An 18,044-nucleotide genomic window follows, 5' to 3' on the forward strand; every position below is an offset into this window, starting at 1 on the left:
TCTGGTGAAAATGACGCCAATAGAATCTCCAGTGATCTTTCTGCAAAGGACTTGGAGAAGTTAATTCGAAGAGTTTCCCGCTTGGCCAAGAAGGATCCTATTCCCTCCTCTTGTCGCGTGGAACCATACAGCGCCGCCAATCCTCTCCCCGAGGTATTTTGTCTTCTCGAATTTCTGTTTTGTTCCGAACTTTCTCTGCATCTCATTGTTTTGGTATCTCTTTAATTTTTCTCTTGTCGCTATTTTCTTGCAGAACCATCCTACTATGACTTCCCTTCCTCCTCTTCCTGAGGATGGAGAAGTCGAAGAACAGGCTATCGTTGCCGAAGATACTCAAGGTTCTTCTATTCCTGAAAGTGAAGTCGCGGGTTCTCACAAATCTGCGGCTTCCCATGAAAAAGAAATTGAGTCTGAAGCCAGTGAGTCGACACAATCCCTTCCTCCTGCTGTTTCCCCAAGGAACAAAAGGAAAAGGAATGATGCCGAAGATTCTGGCACTTCTAAGGCTGAAAAAGTTGTTCCTTCTCATTCGAAGGCAGCTTATGATCCTTATATTGAATCCCTCGTCAGCTCGTAAGTTATCTTTACTTCTCCCTATTCTTGTACTCGAGATGTTTATCTTGTCTTGCTTTTTTATGCTGCCGATTTTTTATCAACAGTGATGACGAGGAAGAAGTACCAACTACTGACGTGGCTCCTCGGACAAGCACGTCACGTACTGTACTTGCCTCAGACACGCTAGTTGAAGGAGAAGAAACCTCGCCTCCTCAACAAAACGTCGTCACCACAACTCCACCAGCAAGCCCCCTTGCTCCTTCACCAAAAAGGTCAAGGGTTGAAAAGATTGTTGAACCTGCCCCTCAGTTGGGCAGTTCGTCGACTCTGCTCTTAGATGATGTAAGTTTGTCGATATCTATATTTTCTTTATTTTGTTTTTTCACGCCTTCACTCTCTTTTTCATGCCGATGTTTCTCTTGCTGTGTTCATCTTGAACAGCCCATGATCAAAGAGCTTCTCCGCATCGGATCCCAATTTATTGGGTACCGTGAATATGCTAACAGAGCCGAAGGTAACGACTTTTATACTTGCCGTTTTTCCTTGGCTTTTTGCTCCTGTTGTTTGTCGCGATTTTTGATCTTTCTTCTCTCTCTTTTTCATATTTCGACAGAGAAACTTGCAGAGGCCAACGAACGTGCCGATACACTTGCTCAAAAACTTGAGCAAAGTGAGGCGGCTCGCAAGAAAGCCGAACTCGCTGCTAGCGAAGCCAAGGCCGAAGTTGATGAAGCCAAGGCAAAAGCTGCTGGTGTCGAGGAACTGCAGAAAAAACTTGAGGATGCTACATCTGCCTTAAACGAGCACAAAGCTGCGCAAGCTTCTCGTGAAGAAGGGATCCTCAAGCGCCTGAAAACCCAAAGTCGCTGCACTTTCAGTAATATTGCTGATCCCTTCTATTTTTATGAGAATCGTTGTTTCTTGTTGTTTGACCAACGCTTTGTTTCCTTGATAGCCCAAACAAACCAGGATTTTGATCTGACGAATCCTGTCGATGACCCTCTCCTTGACGCACTTTCCTATCTGGAGCTGCATGGGTCCGAAATTCGTGAAGGCGTGTCGAATGCTAATGCAGGACTGTCGGCGTTGTTCCCCTACTTCTTCCCGAAGAAAGAGGAGCCCTCGACTTTCCTTAACCTTGCCAAGATGTTCAATTCATCGGAAGACCTTGGACTGAAGATGCGCCAAGAAAATATGAAGGTTGCCGTTGAAAACACTGTCGCTTTGGTTGCTGACAGTCGACAGTCTGTTGATTGGACGAAAGTTGGCGACACCGAGCAGATAGAGCAATCAAGATGGAAGTCGCTGATTAAGGCAGCCAAGCCCAACACGAAGAAGATCTTGGCCTATCTCGGGATCAGACCAACGTCGACTCCTAGCTCATCAAGGCCGGAGGTCTAGTTGCATGCCTCTTTATTTTTCTTTCTATGTTTCTTTTGCTCTTGTCGCCAAAGTAGTCATTTGGCGACACGTACTTCCTTAGCTCCACTGTAATGCCCTTGTAATTATTCCAAGAGATTGATGAAAACTCTATCTTTGCTTGTTGTTTGATGTTGTCTTGTTTAAATTTCAGTTGATATTTGATAACTATACTCCATCTTCCGCTCCTTCCAATGTTTCACCTTCTTCTTCTCGCTCGAGGAGAGCTTTTGCTGATACTGCACCTGTCGAGGATACCTTGTCGCAAGAACTGGATGAACTTCGGTAGCAACTTCAGTATGCGAAGAAGCAAACACTTGTGATGATGGAAAAGTCTCATAAGTCATCTGAAGCCGAAAAAATTGCACTTCAACAAGCTCGCGAGGCCGTGGCTGCGAAGGAAATTGCTGCTTCCGAGGCTGAAAAGGCGACTACTCGAGAAAATTTCATGCTCGAATTAATGAATGAAGCCAGTGCAGATATGTCGGGTATGCTTGTTTCATCCTTCGATATCTTTCATCTTCATGCTATGTCCCTTACAGGTTTCCACTTCGTTGTTTTGATAGGTTCCTTTACTGATGCTACTGCCGAGGAAGAGAGGGTAAATACTAGGATGAACCTTCTTGTTAACCTTTCCCTTGATCATGGTTCTTTATTTTGGGCTACGCCAGAGAGGACCCGCCAGATTGTCAGATTTCAGGATCGCACCTCTCAAACTCGCGATTTCCTTGACTTCTGTACCAAGACCTTGTCCATGGTTTATAACTCCATGTTTCCTCGGAACGTCCAACCAAAAACTCTTCCTGAATTGATGGAAAAATTCAAGGATGCTCGCAGTATCCATGATTTTGTCAGAGCTCAATTGGTAGCTGGCGCCAGATTTGCTCTTATCATGCTCCAGATCTGCCACTCAAATCTTGACCTTACCCAAGTTGTCGCGAAAGTTCATCAGAAGGTAAAACGTCGAAGAGTTGGTATTGACCGAATTAACACGAAGGTTTCGCCTGTAGCCGAAGAAATGATTGAAGACCTTCTTCGAATGGACGCCGACTTTTTTGCCGATGGTCACTATGCTGATTTTCTTGGCGCTGCTCCTGAAGAAAACAGAGTTACCCTTGATGACATATTGAATCAAGACTAGTTATTTTCCTCTTGTAGATATTTCTTCTTTGTAACCCATGACTATGATTATATTGTGAAGCAATCATTATATTTCTATGTTTGTCTAGCCCCCCGAGTGTTTCGGTGACTCTTTACTGTATTTGTATACTGCGAGGTTTTGAACCAAGGCATTTATGTATTTATGGCGAATATGAGCCCCCGAGCTTCTTTATTGAGTACTATTTTGTATTTTTACTGACTCACGAGGTATTTTAATACCAAGGCAAGGTTTTTTCTTTTTCGATGAACTATATTGAAATTCGTCGGAGCGAAGACTTTGATCATGTCGATAAAGAGAAAGGTATATTGACACTATCTTTATTATATTGCAGCACCGCGAGCCCGCCTCATTAAAAACCTTTCCCGGCCCCACTCGGTGCCCCGAAAAAGGAAAAGAGTGCGTCTGAAAACTCGCGGGCGTTTCAGTACATTGAAGTTTTACAAGGACTATATTTCGACTCTAGGCGTAGAAACGCCTGAGTTGCGCCACGTTCCAGGGGTTTGGCTCCTCCACCCCTGTCTTCTTATCCTTTATCCTGTATGCTCCTCCTCCGATTACTTCCGTGACAATGTAAGGGCCAAGCCATGGTGACTCGAGTTTTTCATGACTTTTTTGCGTGAGCCGAAGAACTAGGTCTCCCACCTGGAAAGATCTTGGCCGCAAACGTCGACTGTGGTAATTCTTCAAGTCCTGTTGGTATTTGGTTACCCGAGACAGTACTTCATCTCGAGCTTCATCAAGTGCGTCGACGTCGTCTTCTAGCGCTTTTCTCGACACTTCTTCGTCATATTCGACGACGCGTGGAGAGTTGTGCTCTATCTCGATTGGTAGTACTGCTTCTGCTCCATGAACCAAGAAAAACGAAGTTTCCTGTGTTGCTGTGTTTGGTGTTGTTCGGATGCTCCACAACACACTTGGTAGTTCTTCTGGCCAGGTATATCGAGCTTTTTCCAGTGGTCCTAACAAGCGTTTCTTGATGCCATTGCAGATGATGCCATTGGCTTTCTCGACTTGCCCATTGGTTTGAGGATGTGCAACTGACGCAAAGTGCAACTTGATACCCACTTCTTCGCAATAATCTTTGAATTCGTGGGATGTGAAGTTACTGTCGTTGTCTGTGACGATGCTGTGGGGCACTCCAAACCTGAAGACGAGGCCTTTTATGAATTTTACTGCGGATGCTCCGTCTGGTGAATTTATCGGCTTCGCTTCTATCCACTTTGTAAATTTGTCGACAGCTACTAGCATGTACTCCTTTCCACCTGGCCAGGATTTATGTAACTTGCCCACCATATCAAGTCCCCATTGGGCAAAGGGCCATGACAATGGTATTGGTGCTAGCTCTGCTGCTGGAAAATGAGGTTTTGCAGCAAACCTTTGACATGCGTCGCAAGTTCTTACTATGTCCTTGGCGTCCTCGATTGCTGTCAACCAGTAGAATCCTGCCCGAAAAACCTTGGCTGCAATAGCTCGACTACTTGCGTGGTGGCCACATATTCCTTCGTGTACATCCTTCAGAATTATTCTTCCTTCTTCGGGTGTGACACACCTTTGCAAGACGCCTGAAATACTTCGCTTATACAATTCTCCTTTGACCACCGTGAAAGCTTTGGAGCGTCGAATTACTCGCCTTGCCTCAACTGGATCGTCGGGTATTTCTTTCCTGAGGATGTATGATATGTACGGCTGCATCCACGGTATCTGTATCACCATGACCAAGTCCTGATCTTCTTCTTCTTCCTCTTGCTTTTCCTTGGTAGCCCCCGAGGGTTTCTTTTCCTTCTTTTTTGATTTTGTCGACTTGGTGGATCTCTCTGTTATCTCTTCCCAGAATACACCTGGCGGGACTGCAAGGCATTGCGACCCGATGTTTGCAAGAACGTCGGCTTCGTCGTTGCTCAATCTACTAATATGATTTACTTCGCATCCATCGAACATCTTCTCGAGCTCATTGTACACCTCCTTGTATGCCATCATGCTATCATTGACTGCGTCACATTGGTTCATAACTTGCTGAGCCACCAACTGTGAGTCGCCAAAGATTTTTAGTCGAGTTGCACCGCAGGCTTTCGCCATCTTCATCCCGTGTATGAGAGCCTCATATTCTGCTTCATTGTTAGATGCGTTAGGGAACGTCATCCGAAGGATGTACTTCAACTTGTCGCCTTCAGGTGATATGAGTACTACTCCTGCGCCAGCTCCTTCTAGTCTTTTGGACCCGTCAAAGTTCATGGTCCAGGTTCTCGACAAGTCTGGAGGTCCTGTATTTTGCAACTCCATCCACTCTGCGATGAAGTCTGGGAGAACTTGCGACTTGATTGCTTTTCTTTTTTCATACGTGATGTCCCGAGGGGAAAGTTCTATTCCCCAAAGGGAGACACGACCCGTAGCTTCTGGATTGTTCAATATATTTGACAAGGGAGCTTCATTGACCACTATGATCGGGTGTGCCGAAAAATAGTGGCGCAATTTTCGTGCTGTCGTGAACACTCCATATGCTATCTTTTGGTACTGAGGGTACCTTTGTTTTGAGGGCGATAAAACTTCGCTAACGAAGTATACTGGCCTCTGCACGCCGTGGAGTTTTCCTTCTTCTTCCCTTTCGACAACTAGCACCGTGCTCACCACTTCGGGCGTGGCTGCGATATACAGCAGGAGGGGTTCCCTTTCCTTTGGCGCCACCAAAATTGGTGGTGTCGAGATTGTGCACTTCAAATCCTCGAAAGCTCTGTCGGCTTCCTCGTTCCACTGAAATTTATCTCCTTGCTTTATCAGAGCGTAGAATGGTAACGCTTTTTCTCCCAGCCTAGCGACGAATCTGCTCAAAGCTGCGACTCGCCCCGTTAGCTATTGTATTTCCTTCAACTTTGTTGGCTTCCTCATTGTTACGATAGCTTGTATTTTATCGGGATTTGCTTCAATCCCTCTTGCTGAGACTAGAAACCCCGGAAGTTCTCCTGCTGGGACGCCAAAGGAACACTTCGTCGGGTTCAGCTTCAGGCAGAATTTGTCGAGGTTGTCAAAAGTTTCTTTGAGATCCTCGATCAGTGTTGTCCCCTTTTTTGACGTTATGACGACATCGTCGATGTATACTTGCACGTTTTTTCCGATCTGTGTCGCCAAACACTTCTGCATCATTCTCTGATATGTTGCTCCCGCATTTTTTAGACCGAAGGGCATTGTTCTGTAGCAAAACACGCCGTAAGGTGTAATAAACGCGGTCTTTACTTCATCTTCTTCTTTCAATCTGATCTGGTTATAACCAGAATATGCATCCAGGAAGGAAAGACGTTCACATTCAGCCGTGGAGTCGATAATTTGATCGATCCTTGGGAGGGGAAAGTGATCCTTTGGACAATGTTTATTGAGACACGTAAAGTCGACGCACATGCGAAGGACCTTAGTGTTTTTCTTCGGCACCAGCACTGGGTTTGCTACCCATGTGGCTTCTGTGAATATCTCTTTGATAAAACCAGCTTCTCGTAGTCGATTAATTTCTGACAGCATGGCTTTGCGGTTTGGTTCCGAGAAACGCCGCAAAGGTTGTTTGATTGGTCTCGCTACTGGATCCAAGTTTAGGTGGTGCTCGGCAAGTTCCCTGGGTACTCCTGGCATGTCAGCTGGACACCATGCGAAGATTTTCCAGTTCTCACGGAGGAACTCGACGAGCGCGCTTTCCTATGTGATATCCATGTCATTTGCGATAGATGTCGTCTTTTTTGGGTCTGTCGGGTGAATCTGCACTTCTTTTGAATTTTTCTCGGTACTGAAAGTTGATTCTTTGTTTGGCCTTCCAACGTCTGGCAGTACGTCGTAATCAGTCATGCTTTTTGACGCCAAGTACTCAGCTTGCATCCCGAAAGTTTCTGACAGCCGGTGAAAATCCTTGTCGCACTTATCGGCTAAGGCAAAGCTTCCTTTGACTGTGATTGGTCCCTTTGGTCCAGGCAACCTCCACAACAGGTATGTATAGTGTGGCACCGCCATAAATCTAGCATATGCTGGTCGTCCCAACAGAGCGTGGTATTGCGACGGAAAATCCACGACTTCAAATTCGAGCTTCTCGATTCTATAATTTTCTCGGGTCCCAAACTGAACGTCGAGATTGATCTTCCCCAATGGATAACTTGGTTTCTCCGGTGTGATGCCGTGGAACCTTGTGTCTGTTGGTTTCAAGTTTGCTAAGGATATGTTCATCTTCCTCAATGTATCTGCATACATAAGGTTTAGGCTGCTGCCGCCGTCTATGAACACTCGAGAGACATCAAATCCCGCGATAACTGCTGGCAGAATAAGTGCTGACTGCCCTGGTCGAGGAACTTGCTGCGGATGATCTGCTATGGTGAAGCCAATATCTTGTCCTGACCAATTAAGATACTCAACTGTTGGTGGAGGCATTTTTTCTGCCATAAACACCTGTCGTGAGATTACTTTCTGAGCTCTATTGGACGGCCTTCCCTTCTGAATCATCGACACCGCTCCGTTGGAGTTAGGATCAACATAAGGTGGTGGTGCAGGTGCTGCCGCTATTCTGAGCTGATGCCGATTGTCGTCTGTAATCGCGGGAGGAGGCGGCAAGTGAATCTCGCTTCTGGGTTCTCGAGGATTTCTCTGTGCTGCCCGCGCGTTAGCGTTCTCTGCGTATCGCAACATTGCCTGAAAATTTCGACAGTCTTTCTGCAAGTGCCCTGACTGTCTTTTACCGTTGCTGTCGAGGAAAAAGTGCATCTGACACGGTCCATTCATCATCTCTTCAGGGGACACGAAAGGTCTCGGGAACCTGGGCCCGCTATTTTGTCTGTTGTTGCGAGAGTCGTCCCTGTTATCGCCTCGCTGCTCACTGCTTCTCTGATAATCATCTCTGTTGTTTCCTCCTGTATTTGTCCAAAAACCTGCCGAAATTTGTCCTGGAGCGTCATAGTTCTGGTATTGCCGAGGAAATCTTCGCCTCGGTTGATAGTTTCGACCACGGTCCTCCTCTGGCGACCTATGCCGTTTGTTGTGGACAGCGTCTTCTCCATCTGCCCATTTATTTGCTATCTCCATTAACGCGGATACTGTTTTTGGATTGGTCCTTCCTAAGTCCTCGACAAAATCTCCACGCCTGACTCCTGCGACAAACGCATCTATTGCTCTCTCGTCAGATATATTTTCTGCCGAGTTTTTGATGATATTCCACCTTTGGATGTACTTTCTCATTGGTTCGTCTGGCTTTTGTCGACATGCTCTCAACTCCTCTAACGACGCAGGTTTTTTGCACGTGGATCTGAAGTTCTTGACGAACACATCCTCGAAACTTTCCCAGCTGTCGATGGATCCTGGAGCGAGTTTCTTTATCCAAGATCGTGCGGCTCCACTCAAATGCACCTGGATGCTCTGCATTTGCTGTTGCCCTGGTTCCTCCTGTCAGCTTCACCGTCTCCAGATAGTCGACTAGCCAATCCTCTGGATCTTGGAGGCCGTCGAACTTCTTGAAATTATCGGGTAACTTGAATCCTGAGGGGACTCGAGTTTTTCGGACTCTCCTCGTGAAGCATGGTAAGCCGCACATATCTTCGTCGTTAAGCTCTGGAGACTGCCGATGATCCCTTCTGCTTTGCCGTGCTCTGTCGACCCTTGCTTGTGCTGCTGTGTCTCTTGCTCCACTTGGTCCTTCAGGTGCTGCCGCTGTTGCTGCTGCAGGTCGTGGACTATTTTGCCTTGCCGCTCCTTCGGGAGGCGTTGATACGAACGCTGTCCCCATAGCTCCAACTCCTGCTACCGCCATATTGTACAGTGTTTCCCTTGGATCACCTGGAGGTGGTTTAGATGCAAGGATAAAAGCATGTGTCGCCATATACCCAGCTTCTGGTGTCTTAGGGATGATGTTTCCTCTTGTATCTATCGACATAAAGGACATGTCGAGGTTTTGGACCAAGTGCTCTCTTTCTGCTTCGGGTATGTGTTGCAGCCTTGATCTTGCTCTGTTCCGCGCCTCCCTGTGGCTATCACCCGAAGTTCTAGATTGTCGGCTTAGATCTGCCCTTCTTCTGCTGGATGCAGAAGCTGCCTCCTTTCTCCTGTTCAACTCAGCTGTCTGTTTTTCCAATTCCCTGGCAGCTCGTGCGAGCCTATATTGATATGCTTGCAATTCCTCTGGTGTGGCCGTGGTAGCCATTGGTTCTGTGCCGTTCATAGCTCTCGCGGCTCTGTCCCACGCTGCTTGTGAGAGTTGAACTCTATCTCGCGGCTCTGGCCCGACGTATTTGTTGCCCAGGCCTTGGCGCAGATTGGAGGGATCGACGTATGGATTTCCCAGACTGTCGAAAGCCTCAGATGTTTCCTCTTGATCTTCAATAGCATAAATCTGATGATACTTTGTACTCAGATCTATGTTGGGTTTGGTGACATCATCGTTGAGATTGATGAAGACCTTGCCCACTGTGATAGATTTGTCGATGAAGTCATAACTGTCGACATCGCTTGAGCCATCGCTTATATATGAGTCCGCAGATGACTCAAACGACATGTCGTTGAAGATCTTGGCGAGTTTCTCTCTTGCTCTGGTACTGACGTAGCGTGTCGCCGAAGTTTCTTCTTTTCCTGATTCAGTTGACGATGCATAGCTTGAAAAATCGGAATCGACCACCAACGATCCCGACGAAATCGGAATCTCGACACGATACGATCCTTCCTTCTCGACGCGAAAGTGAAACCTTCCGAACGTCATCTCCATGGGCTCCGCCAGATACGCATATGCATCCAAACGGGAGGGTGGGTGAGGAACAAAATCGACAAGACCAGCAGCGATCTGTTTACCTCGATCCATTGTGTTGCTTGCGGTTGACGATGTCGAAGATCTTGAACGTGCCATCGAGATCAGATCCTTACGCCTCTAATTCCCACAGACGGCGCCAATTGACAAGGTATCAACTTGTCAATGCCTATGGATTGTAGGCTAGGGTTTAGTTGGAAGTAGAGGGTAAGTAGATCTCGAAGGTTTCAGCCGAAAAGTACTCGACGATTATGAAAACTAGGGTTTGCGGACAATGATTCGATTATCTTTTCGTCCCTCGACTCCCCCTTTATATAGGAGGTGGAGCCGAGGGATTCGTGCTATACAAGTTACAGAGTCCGGGACGGTTTCTAACTCATCCCGCCAGATTACAAATAACACCTCCTATTACAACTCTTAACTTTTCTTAATAAATCTTGGGCTCCCGAATCTTCTTATTCTTCGAGTAGTGGACCTCCAGTAAACCCCGGGTACTATCTTCGGCAGGCCCATTTGGGATGCCTATGTCACTCGATGATAGTGGTTCATTGGGATCTTTTCTAGATGCTACAATTGCTAGGTCTAGACAAATTGAAAATACTGAAACTCCTAATGAAAATACTGCTACACCTGTTAATTCACCTAAGTCTGTTGAATACTCTAGTGATGATCCTGATGAGGATTATGTGGAACTTGATGATGATTTTATTGATAAATGCAATGCTACTACTGATGCAAGAAAAATTAAAAAGTTTCTTGCACAACATACTGTTAGATATAAGCTGTCTCCTGATCCTAAATTTGCCACATCTCCTATAAACATCAAGGATAAGGATTATGATTTTTTCTCTTGATCTATCTCATATAGCTATTGTTGAGAAAACACCCTTTTGTGGTACTGAAAAAGAATGTGTTGTAGAACACATGAATGAACTTTCTACTTTGAGTAGCTTGTTTTCTGATGATATCAAGATGCGTACTTATTTTGTTGCTAAATTTTTTCCTTTCTCATTAATGGATGATGCTAAAACTTGGTATAATAGTTTGCCTCCTAGTTCTATTGATAGTCCAAGTGGTTTGCTTGATGTTTTCTTTCGGAAATACTTTCCTGCTAGTGCTCAACATATTGCTTTGCAGAAAATTTATAGTTTTGACCAGGAAGATGGAGAGAAATTGCCTGAAGCATGGGCAAGATTTTGTTCTCTTATCAGAGCTCGACCTGGACATGATTTGGAAAAGCATGATTTACTTGATATATGTTATAGTGGACTAACCATTGAGTCTAGGGCATATTTGGATAGTTGTGCTGGTTGTGTTTTCAGGAAAAGAACTCCAGGCGAAGCTGAAGAATTATTGGCTAAAATAGGCCGGAATCATGATGATTGGGCTACACCTGAACCAGCCCCGACACCAATATTGAAGAAGAGGGGTTTAATTAAATTAAATGATGAAGATATGAGGGAAGCCAAGAAATCTCTTAAGGAGAAAGGTATTAAATCTGAAGTTGTGAAGAATTTACCTCCCATAGAAGATTTATGCAAGATAATTCTCCCTTCATCCATGATTGAGGTAAATTCTCTTCAACGCTTTACTAGGGAAGATATTCCGTATTCAAAACCTCCTGCTCAATGCTTAGATGAGTTTGATAATTATATTGTTAAGCAAGAAAATTTTAATATGAGAGTAGAGAATCATTTAATGGAAAATTCTCAAGCTATTAGTAATTTGCATGATATTGTGGAGAGAACCTCCAATGATGTTAAGATGCTTGTTAAACATTTTCATATGGTTCAAACTCAAATTGATCAACTCACAAAAGTGCAAAATGACTTGTTAAAAAATAGTTCTAAATAAAAACATGCTTGTGAAGTAACAACTAGAGGTGGTGTTTCTACTCAGGATCCTCTATATCCTGAGGGGCATCCCAAAAGAGTTGAACAAGATTCTCAACGAATTGAACCTAGTGCTCCTTCTAAGAAAAAGAAGAAGAAACATAAAAATGTTGTAGAATCCTCTGAACCTGTTAATGATCCTAATAGTATTTCTATTTCTTATGCTGAAACTGAAAGTGGTAATGAACATGATAAAAATAATGATAAGAATGATGCTTCTGATAAAGAAGAGGTTGAAGATGAACCTGAAAAGCATGCTAAAAATAAAAAGTATACTAAAGAAGATTTTATTGCTAAGAAACATGGTAATGAAAGGGAACCTTGGGTTCAAAAGCAAATGCCTTTTCCTGCTAAGAAACTAAAATCAAAGGAAGAAGAACATTATAATAAATTTTGTGATTGGATGAAACCTTTGTTCTTGCAAATCCCTTTGACTGATGCTATTAAATTGCCTCCTTATTCAAAGTATATGAAAGATATTGCCTCTAACAAAAGGAAAATTCCTAATGAGGAGATTTCCACTATGCTTGCTAATTACTCTTTCAATGGCAAAGCTCCAAAGAAGTTGGGCGACCCAGGTATACCGACTATTCCTTGTTCTATGAAGAATAATTATGTTAGAACTGCTCTATGTGATTTGGGAGCAGGTGTTAGTGTTATGCCTTTTTCTCTTTATAAGAGACTTTATTTAGATAAGTTAATACCGACTGATATATCTTTGCAAATGGCTGATAAATCTACTGCTATTCCTGTTGGTATATGTGAAGATGTTCCTGTTCAAGTTACTAATAACTGCTTGATATTAACTGACTTTGTTGTGTTGGAAATGCCTGAAGATGATAATATGTCTATTATTCTTGGGAGACCTTTTCTTAACACCGCAGGGGCTGTTATTGATTGCAATAAAGGAAAAGTTACTTTCAATGTTGATGATAAGGAGCATACTGTTTATTTTCCCAAGAGGATTGATAAAGTATGTGGAGTTAATATAATTTCTAATGTGAGAACTATCAAAGTGGGAGTTATTGATTGTCCTATATATGAGCCTAAAGAGGGATATCAAAATATTATGATTGGATCCATATCAATACAATTCAAGGTAACATAATTGATTTGAGGTTTATTTCTTCTTATGCTATGTAAAATTTATTTGGTGGAAAGACTTGATCAACCTTGTTAACAAATTCATTTTATATGCATAGAGGAACTAAACAACATCTCTTTCTTTCCTCCACTTGTTCTACTTGCTGTAGCATTTTTGGTTTTGCAAAGTTCTTTAGTTAATTAGAGATTTCAAAATCTTTTTCTGCCCAGTAATAATAAATTTAATACCCAGAAATGTGCATTTTTCAAAGTTTTCAAAAATTCACAAAATTATACCGTTGGTCTTATTTTTCGAAGAGGCATCTGGGAGCACCTGGGGATGACCAGTGGGGCACCCCAGGGCTGCACCCCACCAGCCGGCGCGGCCAGCAAGGGGGGCGCGCCACCCTGTGGTGTTGGCCCCTCCTTGCCCCACTATTCATCTCTTCCTCCCATCTCACTCTCTCTCTCCCGAAAAAACTCGTACCAACTTTCTCTCACTCGCGTTTTTCTCAAGAGCCCAGGATTTCTCGATCTCTTTGCTCAGCCCAGATTTCTGTCTGAAACTTGGCACATTTGCTCTCCGGTATGTGACTCCTCCGATTATCCAATTAGAATTTTGTTTGGTTGAGTATATCTTGAGGTAACATGTTTAGTGAGCTTGCATGCTTGTTCTAAGTTGTAAAAACTAGTTTTGATGCATGCTTAGTACTCTACCAAGTTCCTATAGTAGTTTCCCTCAACTATATGTCACCAAATCAAATTTTATAATGTTTGTTGAAAAATTTCAGAAAATGGAGTGGAATAGGCATCAACTAAACCAACAAGAATTGGAGGTGCAACAAGTTATGAGAGTTCACCGCGAAGACGGAGTATACCCCTCTTACTACCCGTGCGTTGATTTTATGAGGAGTGCAGGAATCTTGCGAGATGTTCAAAATCTGATTTCCAATGCAGGGTTGGAAAGTTTTGTTGTTGGTGAACCTTACCAATATGCAAAACTGACCATGTCTGTAGTGCAGGATTTTGAATTCAATTGGTCTCAATCTAACCCCATGGTTTGATACAAAATTTATAATAAAATTGTCAACTTGCCTTTTGATGATTTTTGTGCAGCAATTAGAGTGCCACAATGGTGATCATGCGAGAAGATAAGGGGACTACCACAGGAGCTCTTAAACCTATACAAGATGATTTGTCAAGGGAGAAGCTTCTCAGATGATAGTGGTAAAATCAGTAGTATTCAACTCCCGGCTATTCGCTACTTTGCTTATTTCATCACCAAGTGCGTTCTTGCTAGAAAGAATGCAAGTAAGTTATCTATCCAGGATTTGGCTTTCCTAGCTGCTGCATTAGAAGGTGATAGGACTTATAATTTGGGTGCTTTGATAGCCTATAGACTTGCTACTAACCGTGAGAAGGGAGGAATTTTTGGAGGTCTCTTCGCCTCTCGTTTATTAGCTATGCATGATGTAGAATCTCACCATCTTGATATTCAGCTCTCCATAGAGAAACTTGACATAGTCTCCATGATTAAACATGAATTTATTTCTGATTTGTCTAATTTGAGTAATCTGTCTTACAAGATAATATTTTACAAGAAAACTTGGAGAACAACTAAGAAAACTGAAAGACTAGTAGGATTGCCTGCACCTGTTTTGTTTAACCTTGATTCCAGGAAGGATTGGTTAGTCACGGAAGGTGAACTGAATGCATACATAGAGGGGGATGGCCATCATGCAGGGGACGGCACGGAGGAGGCTGAGGAACACCTCGACTTGTCATCCGATGCAGCGAGTTCTTCGCATCAACATTTTGGGCATGAGGAGCCTTCACCCTTTTCTTCTGCACCGGGACCTTATTATGACTACGCCATGTATGATCCACCGGCGTGGAACCCTGACCCTCGCTGGGGTTGATCTCCACTTAGGCCAAAAGCCTAAGCTTGGGGGGAGGTATACCGGCATCACTCATTCTTTGCATATTATAGTTGCTGGATACTTGTACATACTTGTTTAGTTTCTTAAAGTGGTTTTCTAATAAGAGGGAGATGATATTTGGGGAAGTGCTGATTGAAAACAGATTCTGGACTGATACCAAAAAAATTCTCAAAAACAGCCAGAACGTTATTTTGCGAAGCCAATTTTTGTGCATGTTCCCCAGGTTGTTATCTAACTTTCATTAGTTGAACCCTTTTCGAGCTGAGCAGCGGAAGAATTTCATAAAAATTGATTACTGTACTGGTGTCAAGTTTGACGAATTTCTGCTGCTTTGTGTTTATGTGACTCTTCTAGTTTTCGTTTTCTTATTTTTTTGCTTTGTTTCTTTCCTAAAACACAAAAAGACCAAAAATATTTCTGTTGTTTCTCTTCACCATTTGGTTATTTTGGTTCCTTGCTTTTATTTTGCTTTATTTGCTATCGTTGGTTTGCTATAAGAAAATCCAAAAAGATTTTGCTTTGTTTGCTTTGTTTCCTTTTGTTCTTGTTTCTAATTTGAAAACACCAAAAATATTTGCTGTTCTTATTTGGTTTTGTAAAGTTCATTATGGAGTTCAATGGTCTTCGGTGGCTGGAGCGTGGTTTTCATTCCATATTATTCAAGCTACACAAGTGAAAGGCAATAATGACGATCTACGACAATTCGACTGTGGTGAGAGGCTGGTATGAACTCTATTTGTTTTCATTTTTGTACATATACTCATCCATGTGAGCATGCTTAGTTGGTTCATGTGAGGTATATGTCATTTCAGAAAGTCTAGTAGTTCATGATCTCTCATGTTTAGCTCCAGTTTATTAATATGAGTAGCATGTCATAGATGTTTGCTTGCATTGTTTTATTCATAAATAGGTATGACATTGTGGTATCCTCCTCTGAATAATTCATTTGAATCGACTTGGCACATGCTCACGCATGCATATGACTGAATAAAAGTCAATTAAGCCTTGATGATTTACTTTGTTTCAGAGTTCTTGTATCACTTTTATGCCTCCGTTAATTTATTTTGCCGCAAGCATGATTATGACGGTTACTGCTCTCTTGATTGTCGCTTCCCAGTCTATTGCTAGCCTTCACTTGTACTGAGCGGGAACGCTGCTCGTGCTTCCAAACCCCTGAAAACCAAGTTATTCCAAAGTGTCCACCATAACTACCTACTATGTGGTATTTCCTTGCCATTCCAAGTAAATACTTCATGTGCTACCTTTAAACAATTCAAAATTTTATCATCCCTTATTTGTGTCAATGTTTTATAGCTCATGAGGAAGTATGTGGTGTTTTATCTTTCAATCTTGTTGGGTGGACTTTCACCAATGGACTAGTGGCTTCATCCGCTTATCCAATAATTTTGCAAAAAGAGCTGGCAACGGGGTTCCCAGCCCCAATTAACTAACCTTCATTAATAATTCTCTTCACATGTTTTGCTCTGATTCATCAGTAAGCAACTTAATTTTGCAAATAGACACTCCTCCATGGTATGAGATTGTTGGAAGGCACCCGAGGATTCGGTTAGCCATGGTTTGAGAAAGCAAAGGTTGGGAGGAGTGTCATCTCTAAATAAAACTAAAATAAATAGACACTCCTTCATGGTATGTGAATGATTGGGAGGCACCCGAGGATTCGGTTAGCCATGGCTTGTGTAAGCAAAGGTTGGGGGAGTGTCACCTATAATAAAACTAAAGTAAGTGTGTAAATAAAAGAGAAGAGGGATGATCTACCTTGCTGGTAGAGATAACGTCCTTCATGGGAGCCGCTCTTGAAAGTCTGGTTGACAAGGTAGTTGGAGTACCCATTATCATTCATTGACAACAACAAACACCTCTCAAAATAATTTTACTCCTGTTTTAAAAATGAAAAGATCTAGCGCATGTTAATCCCTGCTTCCCTCTGTGAAGGGTCAATATTTTACTTTTATGTTGAGTCGCCATCCTTTCCTTTGAGCACTTTATTGAGAGCACAACTGTCATTCTTAGTATAATATGCTTGTCCCAAAATGTGATTAACTGTGGTATAACTTTGATGCTTTTATCTTTGACAATCTGTTCTTCTAGTCTTTCCATGAACTTCAAACGTGCCCGAGCATTTATGTTTTGCTGTACAAATACGGGCAAGCGAGATACCACTTTATCATATCCTTTTATGAACATTGCAATCCTGCTGATATACATGATTCATGATGCTTATTATTAATTTGTTGGTACCTTTTCCATGATTGACATAGCTATTAGATGAATTTATTTGCATGTATCTTATTATGAATTGCCTAAGTACTTGTCCATATCATGAGAATATTTACATCATATGAACAAATGTGTTCGTGAAAGTTCTTTTATCGCACTCAGTTGTTAACTGAATTGCTTGAGGACAAGCAATAAGCTAAGCTTGGGGGGAGTTGATACGTCCAGAACGTATCTACTTTCCCGAACACTTTTGCTATTGTTTTGCCTCTAATTTGTGTATTTTGGATACAACTAACACGGACTAACGCTGTTTTCGGCAGAATTGCCCTGGTGTCTCGTTTTTGTGCAGAAATTCAACTTTCAGGAAAAATCCCCGGAATTAATGTCAAAGGGATTATTTTCACAGAAGATTCACGGAGCCAGAAGGGCAGGTCAGGGGGGCCCACGGCCCCCACACCCTGGGCCGGCGCGGCCTAGGAGGGGGGCGCGCCGCCCTATGGTGAGGCCGCCTCGGCCAGCCTCTGACGCCCCCCTCTAGACTATTTAAGGGTTTCGATCTAAAAACGCGAGACGGGAAGTCGAAATCGCCAGAAGCCATCCAGAACGCCGCCACCATCGCGAAACTCCGTCTCGGGACCAGAAACTCCGTTCTGGCACTCCGCCGGGACGGGGAATTGGAGGAGATCATCGCCATCATCACCACCGACGCCTCTCCATCGACCAGCCATGTTTCCCCCATCCATGTGTGAGTAATTCCCCCGCTGTAGGCTGAAGGGGATGGTAGGGATAGGATGAGATTGGTCATGTAATAGCATAAGATTGTTAGGGCATAGTGCCTAGTGTCCGTAATTGGTACTTTGATGATATTGTTGCAACTTGTTATGCTTAATGCTTGTCACTAGGGCCCGAGTGCCATGATCTCAGATCTGAACATGTTATTGTTTCATGATGATATTCATTGTTTTATGATCTTACCTGCAAGTTGAATACACATGTCGCTG

The sequence above is a fragment of the Lolium perenne genome, chromosome 4 (assembly GCF_019359855.2).
Source record: "Lolium perenne isolate Kyuss_39 chromosome 4, Kyuss_2.0, whole genome shotgun sequence".
NCBI classification, from domain to species: Eukaryota; Viridiplantae; Streptophyta; class Magnoliopsida; order Poales; family Poaceae; genus Lolium; species Lolium perenne.